The sequence below is a fragment of the Schistocerca cancellata genome, chromosome 8, assembly GCF_023864275.1.
Source record: "Schistocerca cancellata isolate TAMUIC-IGC-003103 chromosome 8, iqSchCanc2.1, whole genome shotgun sequence".
NCBI lineage: Eukaryota > Metazoa > Arthropoda > Insecta > Orthoptera > Acrididae > Schistocerca > Schistocerca cancellata.
The window spans coordinates 456926730-456945303 of record NC_064633.1 but is presented as its reverse complement, the minus strand read 5'-3'; the positions used below and the strand labels follow the sequence as shown (position 1 = coordinate 456945303).

The 18574-nt window shown below is 42.9% G+C and overlaps 1 protein-coding gene and 1 pseudogene across 1 annotated transcript in view; one reads left to right on the top strand and one right to left on the bottom strand.

Moving 5' to 3' along the window:
* The window catches only part of LOC126094713 (zwei Ig domain protein zig-8-like), a 989984-nt gene that overhangs the window by 403798 nt on the left and 567612 nt on the right, over positions 1 to 18574 (bottom strand). The gene's annotated exons all lie outside the window — the stretch shown is intronic.
* LOC126096159 (5S ribosomal RNA) lies at positions 15394 to 15511 on the top strand (annotated as a pseudogene).

Sequence of the window (18574 nt, the reverse complement as noted above, 5' to 3'; positions counted from 1 at the left end):
AGAGCTCAGGTGTTCATTTGATTGGTAAGATGGGCTAATTATTCCACATTCGCAGCAAATTTCAACAGAATTAAGCCCAAAGTCACCTCGGACGTGTCACATGACGAGAGGATCATCAAAGCCACTCTTACACGCATTTCACCACCTTCTTTTGCCTTCTCTGCAATGGAGGTCAGAATAGCGACGCCTAGCGCTAAAACCATGCAGTTTTCTTACGGGTGTCCAAGGAAAACATTTCATACACAACGCCACCCAGAACAGACACGAAATAGCCTTATGGGTAGCGTGAAAGGTGTCAATGAAAATCACCCCTTTCGTTTTGGACATTGTCGAAAGTAACAGTTCACAATACGAATAGTGACAGTATGAAGTTCTTGGCAAGCTTTGAAACTGCTGATACTCCCGGCAGCATCAACGCTTCCCTACAGACGTCTTGGGTCGCAACACCTGTGGAGTGCAGTGCGACCGCAGTTCCTGCTCTGATGTACAGGATGGACCCACTAGGGACCGTTGAAAACCATTCGGCAAAATATGAACGCAATCAGAATTTGATAACTGGTTTCAGCCTCCTGTTCGTGCCCTACTGTGACATGATCACAGAGGTCATTGACCCATGCATGAATAAAACGGAAAATGGTCATTCTAAGACCACACAGTTCGGCATCTCCTCTGTAGAGCACTTTGAAAATGCATTTGATCACAGACCTCTAAGTTACAGGTGCCTGCACCCCTGTGTTTCAGGACGGCCTACTACAACAGGCGCAAGAGCGGTAGTGTAGCCTACCTGCAAGCACCTGGGGCTCTCGTCACAAGTTTTTCCGCACACGCAAATTTCTAAGGTGCTCAACAAAGCCAGACGAATGGCGGCGAGGGTGTTACCGAACTGGGTGGTGCTAGAGGGATCCTTTTCTGTTTTATTCACGATTGTGTCAATTGACACCCCTCTTCGATCACGCCGCAGGAGGTCGCGAGAGCAGGATGCCTGAAGAAAACCTAAGTACTCTTTCCTCTTCGGGTCGCGTTTACATTTCGCCGAAAGGTTATTAAGAGTCCGTAGTGGTTCCACTCTATACACCAGACCAAAAATCTGTGGTCACATTCAATGCGTTGATGGCCTGCGATGTCCTTAGAGAAGGGATGAATGGTCCCTGGAGGAAGAGGGGGACGGTGTCTTCAGTGCCAAAAGTTTCCAAGAACGTCGTCCTCTTACTCATCAAGCTGCTAACTGTAGTTTTCGATCGTAAGAATCACGACCAAAGTGAAGTAGTGGTTTCTTTGCTGCCCTTTATGCTACCCCCGAAATCTTTTTACGAACAATTCTGGATGGCAACGTATATGAAATGTTTTCTTCAGCCATCGCAAGAAAACTACATAATTTCTGTGTTGGGTGTCGTGGCTCTGGCCTCCATCGCTGAGCGGCAAGAGAAGGGGTAATCGAAACCGGACGGGATCGCAATATACCTATGTGAATCCCACAGTCGAATAAGAAGTGATGTGGGATTTTTCCTGTCTACCGATTCTTTGGCACGCGAAATTCTTCTTGCAAGGCAATAAGTCGGTGACAGGGTCTGGCAGAGATTTGTCAGGCCTCTATGGTTGGAGAAAGTACAGGAGGATTCGGGTATCAGGCTACAAGTAAAGAAACGAGCTTGTGGGTTGGTACTTTGGTGTAATTTTATTGCCTCTTCCCGAGTTTACATGAATATGCCAAAGAGCACAGACACTGGATTACAATTTCAGTGAGTGTAGAACGTAGATGAGCTACTAGTTACTCAGATTAATAGCACAAATAGCCTTCCCGGCCTATCACTTTGACTCTAATCACGAAAAGAAGCCAGTTTAACACATTTTAACATATTGTTAAAACAAAAATAAACTTTTCATATAACTCGTTTGTAAATCCGAATAAAACGTACGGAAAAGTTCTTTCTAGTCCCATACAGATTCTTACCCCTATATAGATAATCCGCACCATCAGTGCTCGTAAATTTTAATAACTACGACAATACGTATAAGATGCATGCATGCATGCATGCTCCGCAGGGTTTTGTTACGAAACTCATAAGTATTGTCATAGGTATTAAAACCTCATAGTCACAAATTTTGGGTACAGTATAAGGTTATGAATCCGTCCGATTTGAAAATATTATATTAAAATTTCATTTTTATTTAAATAGTTATTTGAGTGTTATCACGCAGCTCTTTTCGAAAACTTTGTATCTCAGAAATGGAAAAGGGTTTAGTTTTTTTGGGGAGGAGACGTGTAATGACCCCCTATGGTTCAAATGGCTCTGAGCTCTATGGGACTTAACTTCTAAAGTCATCAGTCCCCTAGAACGTAGAACTACTTAAACCTAACTAACCGAAGGACATCACACACATCCATGCCCGAGGCAGGATTCCAACCTGCAACCGTAGCGGTCGAGCGGTTCCAGACTGTAGCGCCTAGAACCGCTCGGCCACCCTGGCCGGCGACCTCCTATGACATCCCTTTGTACTTGTATGTGTTGTGATCGAAGTTGTTAGGATATGAAATGCAAACTGGAAATAGTAATCGAAGCATTTCCGAAGTAGAGAAAATGTTTTGACATCAGGCATAAATTGAAAAGTTAGGAAGTATTTTCAAAATGTGTTTGTTTGTGTGACCTTAACCTACACAACAAATTAACAATTTCAGAGAAGTAAGGAATCTTTTTAAATCTGGCGCAGCAGAAGAATTCTGGGGATTGTATGGTTATATGAGTTTGCTAACGAGAAGGTGCTGAACATAATTTGATAAAAAAAGGCGTTTATTGGCCAAACCGACTAAAAATACCTGGTCGCTTCTTTCTAAACATCCTGAGGAATGAAGTAATCTTCAGTTTGGTAGTGAAATGTGCGCGCGCGCGCGCGCGCGTGTGTGTGTGTGTGTGTGTGTGTGTGTGTGTGTGTGCCTGAGTGCCGCGGGAGGGGGTTCAGAGGTTAAAGTTGTAGTGCATATATGAAGAGGCTTGCATAGTATTGTAACCTCCCGCTCACTTATCGACCTTAATGACAGTGAAAAATTAAACCGCGTGTACCTAATGGAAATTTGGGCAAAGCAATCGTCACCGAAGTTAATCTGTCAGTAAAGAGGGAGGAAAGGGTTACATCTAAATGAAAGGAAAAATGCAAATGAAACTGGTGAAAATTAATTTTGAAAAGGTGTAAAGTTAATAAAGAAAGTAAACGTGCGGTCGTTACGTTAACAATTAATTTGCGCTAATTAGATATTTGAGATTTGGGGGAAATTACGGTCGCCAGTCCTAAGGACAATTACTGTAGTAACTGAAAAAGACATGTTATTACACATATAATTAGCACTAGAAGCGTGGCAACTGAAGGTTGACACGTGTAGTGTGAAAACTGAAAGTTTGTCAGAAGTAATAAATTACGCCACACTCTGACTTAATTTAGCAAAAGAATTAATAAAACCGGAAAATCGAAAGTTAATTTAGTGACTAAAGTTAATAGTTGGCTTTCTTTCTGAAGCACATCGAAATTCAGTAAGATACGGTTAGTCTTGGACTACCTCAACAATCATTTCAAAAGCTACTTGAATCTACGCAATTTAGAAATAAGAGATTTAACTTTGAACTTGAATTAAATGATTCTGAACAATTAACAATAGTAAAATTTAGTACGTACCAAGCTGAGCTGCCGTCACAGGTAAGCTAAAATAGATAACAAAACTCGCACTCTTAATTTGTGCTTGTGTAATCTAAATATTGTAGGCAGCTATGAATACCTTAACTGAACTTTGAAATTAAAGCAGTGAAATCGAATGATGCTGGCGTATGAATTTCAACGACACTCGGGTTCATTCCGGAATAGGAAGGGACCCTGCTTGGTAATGCAATTGGGACAATGGGCAACAAAGGTTCATGCTACGTTGCTGTCATTTAGTTATGAAAATGGATCAGTTTGAATAGCTGAGGTCTGCCATACAGTTCTAAAACTTAACGTGCTTCCAGTCTTCCTTGTTGCTTGATTGAAGGTTTGAAGCCGTCGATCGAGGAGGTGGCGACAGTCACTCATTGTCGGCCGTCGCTGTCGCAGAAGCTGGATGTTGGCGCGCCTTCTTCTCGACACGGTCACCAGGCGAAACGGGCTCTTGATGTGCGCCAGCTAATGCTTCCCGTCCGCGACACCGTGTCAGAAACTATTATAGCAAGTCGAGCGCAATTACATGCTGCCCAACCCCAAAAGCGCGGCAACTCGCGGGAGCGCCACACCTGCTCCACTGCACCACCCCAGCCAGACTCTCCCTCTGCCCGCGCTCCACGCGACAGAGTTAACACTACCAAAGATCCTAAACACTTTGGTTCTCCACACGACCTATCGATGTAATCGTTCGATAGCATAGTTTTTCCTAGGCCAGACCCAGCGTAAAATACAAATAATATTCACAAAACAAATCAACATAAATGCATATATATATATATTTATATAAAAACAGTAAAACAATTACAATATATAAAGACACAGATATGTCATACCTTCAGGTAACAAAATAAGGAAAAATAATTTATAGTGCAGCAGATGGAAATAGGAGGATATGCATTTCCGGCGTTAGAGTATAAGGTAGGGGAGAACGCTGTTTAAACCATGTCTTCGAAAGAAGAGGACAAACACGAAGTTTTTACGTTCATTTAAAGGAATTTTCCCCTTTTCTTTCATTTTCTACTCTTTATCCAGTAACATAAACTACAGTCAGTACCAGCTGAGTATCATACACTAAATTCTATTTCCCATGTGTGTTCGCAGATGAGAGAGGGGTACAAATGTGTCCTTTGTAGACAAAACCATCTCTAGTGGAAATACAGCACGCTGTTAACACAAATGCCACTCACATCGCTCGTTCTTGCTGTCGCCGATTTGTCGGTCAGAGTTTTTGCTATCGTACCGGTGGCAGTGCGTTCCTGTTATCTTTCCGTTCGATAAACATCAGTAGCCGAGCGAGAGCTACTGTAGTGTATCAGGAATTTTTGCGTGGGCACGTGTATCGTTCCACCACTGCGGCTGCAGGATAAGCTTATCTTGCATTTGTAGTGAATGAACGGTTTCTGGGCCCTGAGAACTCCGAGCTGTAGGTAGTATGTCTATCTGGCACACGACGACACGCTACCGTAGTTTGATACTGAACAATTCGGACCTATCACCTTCCTTTTCGCAGTTGTTTTCGATTACTTGGGAACTGGAGACGTTATTGATTTAGCAGTTGCTTTTTGCGTCCGACAACATTCTTGGTATTAGAAAAAGGCAACATAATTACTATAAATGTAACTGTGATCCAGAGCGAGGAAAGTAAAACGGGTACAAATTTGATGATAGGCATTCTTTTGCAATAAGAGAATTTATTATTATGTGTACCCGTCTCATATTTTACAGATCCGAAATTAACAGAAGTTATATTTATTTTTCATTTAATTAATCTGAAGTAATCAGGGCCATCAGGGAAATGGTTCAAATGGCTCTGAGCAGTATGGGACTTAACATCTGAGGTCATCAGTCCCCTGGAACGTAGAACTACTTAAACCTAACTAACCTAAGGACATCACACACATCCATGCCCGAAGCAGGATTCAAACCTCCTAACTAACCTAAGGACATCACATACATCCATGCCCAAAGAATGATTCGAATCTGCGACCGTAGCGGTCGGGGGGTTCCAAACTGAAGCGCCTAGAACCGCTCGTCCAAATCGGCCGGCACAGTCAGTCAATAAAAGGGGAACAAGAAAACGAAACAAATCCAGCCGACCTACAAGAGACTAGAAACGGAAGCAGAAAATGCTCTGTTTGTTAAATGGTTCAGAAAAAAATTCATTTCCTACACAGGAGTTCAATTCATTTGATTCCGGTAGTGAAAATTTTGAGGGAGTCACTAATTTTAATATGAAAAATACCTAGCAGACGAACTGCACATGGTAGAGATTTCTCTCCTTTGTATACAGACATATAGCCATGAAGCTGCACCCCGCGGTAATATCAATGGCTGAACAGTGATTTACAATAAAATGGTAATGCCGAAACTCAGCATCGACGCATACGTGCCATAAAAAAGTTCTCTCTCAAAGGTATAGCGGTGCGAGCCAATAGCGACCCGACAAACCGCACAGTAATGAAAAATAAACAAACACCAAATTTTGAGATGATCGGAAAAGTTGACTGAGCTCATGTCGCACGCAGCTCAGTCGTTTACTTCACAGAATACATTTTTACGTGACAGAGTATCGAATTACCGTATGTGCGAGGAAAGAGAGTAAAGAATTTCACGACTGTTTGCGATTCCTTAGCACGAGAAAGATCATAACTTTAGTGAAACATTTTGTAGCCAGTATCGCGTACAAAACTATTTTTATTGACACCTTTCGACAAGTAATACTGTTATTTGGAGACCATGTTCCATTGTGCGTCCACAACTCTTCTCTTTTTAACATTTTAGTGGAGGGTGTTTTTTTTTAGTGGAGGGCTGATTCAAAAAGAATGAATTCAGTTGTTTGTTACAGAGTAGCTATTGCGCATGTCACTGAATAGGCGAAGGTTCAAAGTTTTATGTTTCCACCGATACTATGCTATACACTCAAAATTAACACAATGCGTTGCTCGAGAAATATCGAAACGGTAGTCCACTTTACTCCCCATACGAATCAATATGTCCCTGTTTATTGAATCGACAGCCTCAACATTTCGATTTCTCGGTTCTTGCAGAGTAGGTGATATAGCCCGGACAGAGACTTTGTCTTTTATGTAACCCACACAGAGAAACGAAATCACACGGGGTGGGTCTGGTGACCTGGGAGGCCTAAAGCAATGTACAATGTCTTGTTGCCCACGCCTTCCAGTCCAACGTGCGATGGTGTTGTTAAGATAACGCCGCACATCCGGGTAAAACTGAGGCGAGGCGCCGTCAGGCATAAAAATGAAATTGTAGGAATCCTCGTGAAGTTGAGGAAATAACCAATTTTACAAAATGTCCAGGTACGACACTCCTATCACAGTTTCCACCGCAGAAAATGAATGGCATAAATCACATTTCGCCTTGGTGAGTCTCTTACATGTCCGACGACGTCGTCAGGATTTTGTGACCCCCAAATTCTTACACTATGTCGCTTTACTTTACCCAGATGAAACGTCGATTTGTCCGAAAAATGAGTCAATCTCTGCCATAACCTGGAGAATTGAAATGCAAAATTCCTACCTTCTGTTACGTTCACTGGGCCGCAGTTGCAGCAGTAACTGCAAAGTGTAAGGCTTCATAAGCAGGTATCGTTTCATAACATGCTACACAATTGTTTAAGGAAACTGAAATTCCTTGGCTGCTCGTCTTGTTGAACTCCTGACGGCTCGTGTGAGCGCATCTCGGATATGCTCGACATTTTCGGCAGAAGAGCGTGGTCGACCAGTGCTCTTCCCTTTTGCATATTTGACCAGATTCCAAGAACGAAATTAGAATTATATAAATACCTTCAGCTGCTGACGGGCGTTGATATATATCAACGGGATCAGGTGAAAATGTGTGCCCCGATCGGGACTAGAACCCGGGATCTCCTGCTTACATGACAGACGCTCTACCGAACTGAGCCACCGAGGGCACAGAGGATAGTGCGACTGCAGGGACTATTTCGCACACGCCTCCCGCGAGACCCACATTCTCACGTTGTATGTCCACACACTACATTCGTAGTGTCCCACCCCAACACACTAATTTCTCGTGGAAGACATTGTCATCAAGTCCCGTAAGAGTTCGGGGAATATGTGTGCATCCGCGCAGAAGAAGGAGGTCATGGTCGGTATTGCCAGAACTATGTACTTATATGGATATGGTGTCTCTTCTTTCGGACATGTCCGAATGACGAAGAAAATTGCTGACGACACAGTTATTCTTAAATTTCGAAGAAAATGTACTAGCAAAATGGATAAAGGGATGACTGGTACTAAATAGTACGTGTTATATTTATGGGACATTGACCCAAAATTTAGTTAAAGGAATGGACTTTTCCGGCCGGGGTGGCTACAGTCTGGAACCGCGCGACCGCTACGTCGCAGGTTCGAATCCTGCCTCGGGCATTGATGTGTGTGATGTCCTTAGGTTAGTTAGGTTTACGTAGTTCCAAGTTCTAGTAGAATGATGACCTCAGAAGTTAAGTCCCATAGTGCTCAGAGCCATTTTTAATGCACTTTATATCATACAAAAAGTTGATCTTCAATATTCAATATTGGAATGTTCCTGATATTTGAATTTTGCATGAAAACAGTCATGATTCCACTTAAGTACCCATACACTTTCTTAAAGCAGTTTGGTACGTGGCAAGAAGTAGGATAGTTGGATGGCTGTTGCTGCGCGTATTACCACTGACGTTTCCCTGGGCTCGTAGTTTTGCGATGGCTGATATAGTAGAGCCACGTGCCACTCTAGACATTTGCTGCAGAAACGCACCAGATAAGGAAGGAAGCTTTTGGAATCAACTCCTCAGGCCAGACAGAAAGTCGGCAAAACGTTTCAAACCGAGCGAACATCAACTGAAAATGAATGTTCCAGTACGCCATCAAGTGGCATGATACACTAAAATATTTAGATAGTTCGGGATCTGATTCTGCAAAATTCTAAACACACTACCTAAATTCAATGCAAACCTTGGTAAAAAAATCAAGGTAAAAAGTACTCTTTGAAATGAACTGAAAGTAAGTATTGCGGAAAATATTTTACTGTGGTTGCTTAAAGACGATCTTAAGCAACAACGGGTAGAAGTCTGCAGGGAACATTAACAGCTTCAAGACGAATAAAACGTTCATTCAAAGACTGTCAATGGTGACAATAGTTTGATTTATGGCTGCAACTAAGCGTCAGTCATAGCAATGCAAGAGTCCTTTTCACTTCGGACAAAACAGGCACGAAGGTCAAGAGTAGCCTTACGTCCTACATTTTCTTTTTATACTGACAAAATTGTTCCTAAAGAGTTCGCTCCTCTGATTAGATCGTCAATAAGAGTCGTATCAAGTTATTTTAAGACGATTAAGAGGAGACTTCAGGAGGAAACGTCAACATAAAATAGCCCTTCCAATGACTGGCAAACCACTATGACAATCGACGATCACAGACGGCTTGCATTGTTTAGTTTTCGACTAAAAACAAGACTACAATGGTCGCCCCATCCCCACTAAACATGAGACTTAACTCCATGCGACATTTTTCTCTTAGAAAAGATGAAAATCAAGTTGAAGGGACGAACCTCTGACACAATGGAGAGAATCGGAAAGTATGATTCCAGAATGCACTTTAAAAGTGATGTAAACATCGTGATCTGTGTATTCGCTCTGTAGGTGACTATTTTGAATGTGATTGTGAAGAATAAGATCTAGATAAGACCTACGAGGGTGTTTCTAAGAGTAAATACCTATTTATCTAATGTACCCATCGTGCCATGGACCTTTCAAATTTTTGGCTGCGAGGAAGAACCTATAACACTAGCGTATAAGCCGGCCCCTGTGGCCGAGCGGTTCTAGGCGCTTCAGTCCGGAACCGCGCTGCTGCTACGGTCGCAGGTTTGAATCATGCCTCGGGCATGGATGTGTGTGATGTCCTTAGGGTAGTTAGGTATAAGTAGTTCTAAGTCTAGGGGACTGATGACCTCAGATATTAAGTCTCATAGTGCTTAGAGCTACTAGCGTATATGTCACTCGTCCCTAACAACTGAACCTTTAGTCCTTTCACGGGAAAAGCCACATATAACACTCACGTGTATCATTATAATGTGAAACACGCTCATGTTACCCACTGAGAGGATTCATAAGATTGACCGCGCTTATGTCTAACGGACAAACGTATCGGACTATAATTTTGGAATTTGGTGAAACTAACAGAAAAACCAAACCGAATTTAATGCTGGGAGTTATGAAAGTGATAAAATCACAAATGAATAAAAGAATGAATGTTTGCCAGCCCAATTAGGCACATTAATTTGGAAGTATATGTTCAAGAAAATTGAATAGTGGTTGTTGAAGTTACTTTCGTTGAGATTTCCCTTTGAATAGCAAACCGGATACAATCTGACACAGTGTACTCAGAACTGTATGTAGCAGCAGTTACCAATAACGCACACACCAGTAAATTATAGGAAGTAAATTTGCACCAGGCTCATACTAGTGACAGATACACTCGAGAGCATTACTTAATCAAATGCTGAAATGTTACTGCATGAAGTGCAGAACTAAATTAGGACCTGAGGGGCTTTTATCTTAACTGACATGAAAAAACAAATAAGAAGAATAGTATCATAAAGACACTGTTTAAGCTCCTCTACATATATCAGCCGTCCTCGGTGGCCGTGCAGTTCTAGGCGCTTCAGTCCGGAACCGCGTGACTGCTACGGTCGCAGGTTCGAATCCTGCCTCGGGCATGGATGTGTGTGGTGTCCTTAGGTTAGTTAGGTTTAAGTAGTTCTAAGTTCTAGGGGACTGATGACCTCAGATGTTGAGTCCCATAGTGCTCAGAGCCATTTTTTTACATATATCAGTTTTCCTTAGCAACAGTAACAAGTCAGTTGTTCCCTAATACGTGGAGAATATGATGGGGACCCATAAAATAGCGTTGATTCACTAGTCAACGCTCTTCGATTACTACAGTAGAAAAGACTATTTCCAAAAAGCTAGTCATTCACTTCACTTTGAGTAGTTCATAATTTACTCTGCACGACAGTAAAATACAACACTGGGCTTAATTATCTTAAAAAAGGAACCATTCAAGATAGGAATCAAAACCACACTAATTTTGAAAATGATCTTAACTTATTTGCCTTTTTATCACCTGTGAAGCAGGTATTTTAGACAATAATATTTACAAACTCTTGCACTGTAAGCCTACAAAACTATATTTTGTAATAAACTAAGGATACTTTACCAAAAGCTTATCCAACTTCACTTTCGTGGCTTTAACTTTAACTTTTACTGCTAATTTTACATTGGACAAAAAATCACTTTTAAACACTTGAATGTAAGAATCCTTCATTTAAATCAGGACACTCGGCGTAAGTAGCACTTAGGTGAGGGCCCTGCATAGGTTCGTGGTCAGGATATAAAATATCGTTCCAGACACGAATTTATATTTTTGTGAGTAATATTCAAACAACACACAAATAACTGGTCCATTCCCGTATACATTAGTGAATGTTTGAAGTTTGTGAAGCAATGGTGAAGACTAGTGGCAAGCTACATGTCGGCGAACTGTACTCACGGCTCTTGATGTTCGAAAACTCTATAAAATGTCTTCTTGGTGTCGGATTTTCAACATGTTAGATCCATTCCTTTATGCTGAGAATACCAAACAGTAGCCAGATCCACATCCAAGGCAAATCCTTTATAAAGAAGCTTCCAGTTGCCTCTCTTAGCACAGTCGAAGTGTACCGTGCTACGCCTTGCCACATACTGCGTACCGTTCACACAAAGGGGTCACTCAGTTCAACCACCAAAACCACCTTTTAAATCCTATCATGCCACATTAGTTGCAGAGGGACTTCCCTACAGCTTTTACACGTTAGAAATACAAGTGTCCTAAGCATGAACCAGCTTTCAATAAACACATTATTTTTATGAACATACTCATAATAATTTATCATTTCAACATATCCATTTCTTTTTTCAAATACACATCACAAAACTCTAATTTTCTTACCACAGATCTAGCAGACTAAAAGACACAGAATACACCATAATTGCAGATACACAGTTAGATAATATAAACCGGTTTGTAATCGATATAAGTGTTACAAACGCTCGTTTATTACTTATTTGTGCGTTTTTAAAACGTGCGACGAAATTAAGAATTCCATCAAGATTCCATCAACTGTGAGTTTCGTAGTGTAATGCCGTTTCTGAATGCAATGAAAGCCCACACGATCGGCATTTAAAGCTAGACAAAGGTTGTTGATGTAAATGTTACGGATGTATCTAAAGTCTGTAAATACCTCAGCATCTTTAATGGCAGACGAACGCATAATAACGATGAATAAAGGTCCGTGGTCTAGAGGTAGCGTCTTTGATTCATAATCAAAACGTCTTCGGGTTCGATCACCGCCACTCCCTAAATTTTGATAAATAATCAGCATTGGCGGCCGAAGACTTCCGGCATAAGAAGTCAGCCTCATTCTGCCAACGGCCTTGTCAAAGAGGGCGGAGGCGCGGATAGAGGTTCAGGGCACTCTCTTGTCCTAGGGATGGGAAATTGCCCCAACGACATGAGGATGCAGAAGGCAATGGAAACCACTGCGTTAAAGACACGTAACGTGTATCCACAGGACATGTGGCCTGTAATTGAAGAAGTGTAATGATGATCTCTCCATTGGCAAAAGATTCCGGAATAGTCCCCCATTCGGATCTCCGGGAGGGGACTACCAAGGGGGAGGTTACCATTAGAAAAATATTGAATAATCAACGAAAGGATAACGTTCTACACGTCGGGGCGTGGAATGACAAAAGCTTGGACGTGGTAGGGGTAAGCTATAGGGAGAGACGGGTCATATACAATATGTACAACAACCCAGAGGGAATAATAAGAGTGGATGATCAGGAACGAAGTGGTCGTATTAAGAAGGGTGTAAGACAAGGCTGTAGCCCATCGACCCTACTCTTCAATCTGTACATCGAGGAAGCAATGATGGAAATAAAAGAAAGGTTCAGGAGTGGAATTAAAATACAAGGTGAAAGGATATCAATGATACGATTCGCTGATGACATTGCTATCCTGAGTGAAAGTGAAGAAGAATTAAATGATCTGCTGAACGGAATGAACAGTCTAATGAGTACACAGTATGGTTTGAGAGTAAATCGGAGAAAGACGAAGGTAATGAGAAGTAGTAGAAATGAGAACAGCGAGAAACTTAACATCAGGATTGATGGTCACGAAGTCAATGAAGTTAAGGAATTTTGCTACCTAGGCAGTAAAATAACCAATGACGGACGGAGCAAGGAGGACATCAAAAGCAGACTCGCTATGGCAAAAAAGGTATTTCTGACCAAGAGAAGTCTACTAATATCAAATACCGGCCTTAATCTGAGGAAGAAATTTCTGAGGAAGTACGTCTGGAGTACAGCATTGTATAGTAGTGAAACATGGACTGTGGGAAAACCGGAACAGAAGAGAATCGAAGCATTTGAGATGTGGTGCTATAGACGAATGTTGAAAATTAGGTGGACTGCTAAGGTAAGGAATGAGGAGGTTCTACGCAGAATCGGAGAGGAAAGGAATATGTGGAAAACACTGATAAGGAGAAGGGACATGATGATAGGACATCTGCTAAGACATGAGGGAATGACGTCCATGGTACCAGAGGGAGCTGTAGAGGGCAAAAACTGTAGAGGAAGACAGAGATTGGAATACGTCAAGCAAATAATTGAGGACGTAGGTTGCAAGTGCTACTCTGAGATGAAGTGGTTAGCACAGGAAAGGAATTCGTGGCGGGCCGCATCAAACCAGTCAGTAGACTGATGACAAAAAAAAAGATCATGCTTTATTTGTCACTGACAAACTCCATTGGCAGATGAAAAAATTAAACAGGATTGACCTTTGATTCATGATTGACTGAGCTTGTACTTCCTGAAATTTTACGATCAGTTCTCTATCAGACGGCTAGGGGTGATATGACGTATAGAAACCCATTCCGTTCGATTCGTCAGCTTTTGACACATGAGCGCAAAACATCGAATGAGCGCTGCTTTTTTCATGCAACACGACAATAATGGCGAGAAATTTTGAACCACATCGTTACAGGTGACTATACCATTGCTTCGTATTAAAGTCCAAAAGCAGTCAATGGGTCGGCGTCATTCACAGGCCCCAAAAAAATCAATAAAAACCAAATACTTCTGTGTACCAAACAATTCGTCACCACATTGTTTTGGGATCTGAGGGGGTCCTACTTAACTATTTTATGCCCGCAGGAGAGACAATTAATGCAACGGCTTACTATCAGACGCTTCCAGCGACTACGCCGCACTGTTCTAAACTAATGGCGTGAGTTGTTTCCCAGAGGCACTGTTGTTCATCAAGGTAACGCTTGGCCACGGTCTGCTGCGTTGACGAAATTTTTGAAAATGTGCCTTATGTAAGTTTTCTCATATCAGGTAGCACTGCCACAAGGTTACTGCAAGACATGCAAGACTGCATGTTATACAGGTACTGTCATTTATACCTCAAACTGCTGATGTCCACTGTTCCTATCCTAGTACATTTATAGCATCACCCTATTTTGTTATGGCAGCGATTACATATTAAAATAATACATATTTGTATAAATTTTGGTGAGAAACAGAAGATCTTTGAGGTTGGTAAGCTGTTGCGGACGCAAATTCAAGCTGCCCGCCGGATACTATTAGTGTCAGCAGTTATCATAGCGTAGATTATATCGCACGAGATTGCTCAAACTTTGGCTGGGCTTCGATCCATACTGCCGTTCCTTGCCAATTTTTGCATCGGTATCTTGTTTAGAAAAACAAACGGAGCTCACGTTTGACGACAGTGTCTCTGCCTGATTGGTTGACTTAAATGCTGCTTAACTCGGTAACAGCGGTACATAGCGAAATTTATTTTAATTATTTCTCAGCACAGCTTACCCTGAAACATCTGTACAAGATTTTCAGACTGTATCTGATCAGCCTGTTACACCGAAAAATGGCAATTGTGTAAATTTACTATGATAAGAATACGCACGTGAAAATGGCGATCGTGGTATAAATGACAGTGATTGTGTAACATCCAAGTCGGAATATGGTACTGACTATCAGTCCGCCTTACACACCGGACTTGGTAAAATGAAGGACTTTTTGGAAGAAAACCACTGCGGAACTGACGGGGAACAGAAGGACGACGTTAGTGACTCGTCCGTAACCTTGGCGGCAACTGTGTTTGCGAAGGATTGAGAAGAGCTACGACAAATTCTTGAACAAGAATGACACCTATGTATAAAAACACCTTAAGATATCAGAATACGTTCTAAATTAAGTTCCCTTTTATTTCCTTGTGTAAAATGTCTACGTTTCTTAGATTTAGAATCCTTTTCTTTCTTTCTTTTGCTACCGCCTTTATTCCGAATTGTGCGCAGGGCCGGCAGGGTTAAGTACGGAATTGGCGTGGTTAATGTGAAGGGGTGGCCGGATGCCCTTCCTGTCGCCACCCCGTACCCCCCGGGACAGAATTAGTGTACCCCAGCTGTCTGCGTGTAGTGTAAATCGCGAAATAGTGGGAATGTGTTTCAAATGTCTGCGAGTCGTGCAACTGAGGCGGAACGTTGGGACCAGCCCGGTATTCACCTAGTAGGATGTGAAAAACCGCCTAAAAACCACGTTCTCAGATGTAAAATGACCCTATTTAATTTATAGGGGCAACGGCCTTGCCGCAGTGGATACACCGGTTCCCGTGAGATCACCGAAGTTAAGCACTGTCGGGCGTGGTCGGAACTTGGATGGGTGACCATCCAGGCCGCCATGCGCTGTTGCCATTTTTCGGGGTGCACTCAGCCTCGTGATGCCAATTGAAGAGCTACTCGACCGAATAGTAGCGGCTTCGGTCAATAATACCATCATAACGGCCGGGAGAGCGGTGTGCTGGCCCCACGCCCCTCCTATCACCATCCTCCACTGAGAATGACACGGCGGCCGGATGGTCCCGGTAGGCCACTAGTTGCCTGAAGGCGGAGTGCTTTTTATTTAATTTATACATTCCGGGAACTTTTGGATAACTCCTCGTCCATAACAGTGACGCTTGTCAGGAGACTTAATTTTCTGTCGTGCAGTATTTGCAACACAGAGCGCAACTAAAGAAATTACTGGAAGAAGTAAATTTTAACTTCGCATAACATCTGCACGGATATCAAATTCACAAGTTACTTTTCCCATTATCAAGTTGTAATCGTTATTAGTGAGGCGCTGTGCGTAGACAGGAGGGCGTGTTGCGTCTGCAGGACGTGTGCTGGGGCGTTCAGCGGAGGCGTTATACGCGTGCGGACGGGAGCTGGGTCACTTCTTGTGCAACTTTGCCGTACCTGAGTGCCGGTCGTTCCGGAAGCCGAAGAAACCTCTGAAGCTCACACTGTCTCGCGAGGGACTCACGCAAATTGGCTGTAAATATTTTAGTCGCCCCACGTGACACCGCACGCTGCGGCCAGAGGTGAAGGCCGAGCGCCGGATGCGGTCTCCAGCCGTGTGGGAGGCGAGCTGCCGGTCACGTCTCCGTACCCGAGAGCTCTACGTCCACCTCCACAGCTAGCCGCCGTTAATTACCAACTCATAATCATTACAGGATCTGCGAATCATACGATGCTTCGATTTAGTGTGTATGAAGAGCGTTCAATGAAAAATGCAATATTTTGAAGGATCAGCCTCAGTTGCGCAAATTTTCTGGTCTTTACCAGGTTTCGGCTAAATTAATCTAGCCTTCTTCAGAAGCATAAAATTACTATAACATGCCATAGTAAGGCACAATCAACACCGTGGTACCATGTCAAATTGAAACAAATAATTCTACATCGTACCACGGTACTATAGGTTCTAATTTTAAGGTTGACTGTGCCTTACTCTGGCATGCTATAATAATATTATACTTCTGAAGAAGGCTAGATTAATTTAGCCGAAACCTGGTAAAGACCATAAAATTTTCGCAACTGAAGCTGATCCTTCAAAATATTAGTCTTTCACAGTTGCTGACGGAGCTGCAATATGCTAAAAATTCTTAAAAATGCAATACATTTTCATTCTGTAAGCAGGTTGGTACACTAATGGCCATTTAAATTGCCACACGACGAAGATAATGTGCTACAGACGCGAAATTTAACCGACAGGAAGAAAATCCTTTATATGAAAATGATTAGCTTTTCAGAGCATTCACACAAGGTTGGCCCGGTGGCGACACCTACAACATGCTGACATGAGGAAAGTTTCCAACAGATTTCTCATACACAAACAGCAGATGACCGGCGTTGCCTGGTGAAACGTTGTTGTGATGCCTCGTGTAAGGAGGAGTAATGCGTACCATCACGTTTCCGACTTCGATAAAGGTCGGATTGTAGCCTATCGCGATTGCGGTTTATCGTATCCTGACATTGCTGCTCGCGTTGGTCGGATCCAATGACTGTTTGCAGAATATGGAATCGATGGGTGCCGGAGGGTAATGCGGAACGCCGTGCTGGTTCCCAAAGGCCTTGTATCACTACCAGTCGAGATGACTATCATCTTATCCGCATGGCTGTAACAGATCGTGCAGCCACGTCTCGATCCCTGAGTCAACAGATGGGGACGTTTGCAAGACAACAACCATCTGCACGAACAGTTGGACGACGTTTGCAGCAGCATGGACTATCAGCTCGGAGACTATGGCTGCGGTTACCCTTGACGCTATATCACAGACAGGAGCACCTGCGATGGCATACTCAACGACAAACCTGGGTGCACAAATGGCGAAACGTCATTTTTTCGGATGAATCCAGGTTCTGTTTACAGCATCACGATGGTCGCATCCGTGTTTGGCGACATCGCGGTGAACGCACATTGTAAAAGTGTATCCGTCATCGCCATACTGGCGTATCACCCGGCGTGATGGAATGGGGTGCCATTGGCTCCACGTCTCGGTCACCTGTTGTTCGCATTCACGGCACTTTGAACAATGGACGCTACATTTCAGATGTGTTACGACCCGTGGCTCCACCCTTCATTCGATCCCTGCGAAACCCTATATTTCCGCAGGATAATGCACGACCGCATGTTGCAGGTCCTGTACGGGCCTTACTGGATACAGAAAATGTTCGACTGCTGCCCTGGCCAGCACAATCTTCAGAAACTAGAAACGTCTGGTCAATGGTGGTCGAGCAAATGGCTCGTCACAATACGCCAGTCACTACTCTTGATGAACTGTGGTATCGTGCTGAAGCTGCATGGGCAGCTGTACCTGTACACGCCATCCAAGCTACGTTTGACTCAATGCCCAGGCGTACCAAGGCCGTTATTACGGACAGAGGTGGTTGTTCTGGGTACTGATTTCTCAGGATCTACGTGCTCAGATTGCGTGTAAATGTAATCACATGTCAGTTCTAGTATAATATATTTGTCCAATGAATACCCGTTTATCATGTGAATTTCTTCTTGGTGTAGCAATTTTAATGGCCAGTAGTGTATTATTCAGTATTCCAGCACACGATATTATTCCTCATTCTTGTGGCTACAAAAGCCTATTTTTTTAACATAATCTCCGTTGAATGTGATGGCCTCATGATACCTTACTTAAACCGTCCGTATGCCTGCATTGTACCACTCTGATGATCCACGTTGCAGCTAACGTCTTGCTACGTCAAAAACTTCCCATCACTCACATTCTGCTTTCAAACACACGGGAAGTGGAAGGTGCGAAATCCGGGGTGGACGAGGAAAGACAGTCCGATGAAGTATTGTCAGCTTCTCTTGCGTGCGCAGACTTGTCTGAGGCCTTGCGTTGGCGTGGAGAAGTTCGTTTGCAATATTGTGGCAACGATCACGCTGAATCCGATTCTTTAATTTTCTGAGGCTAGAACATT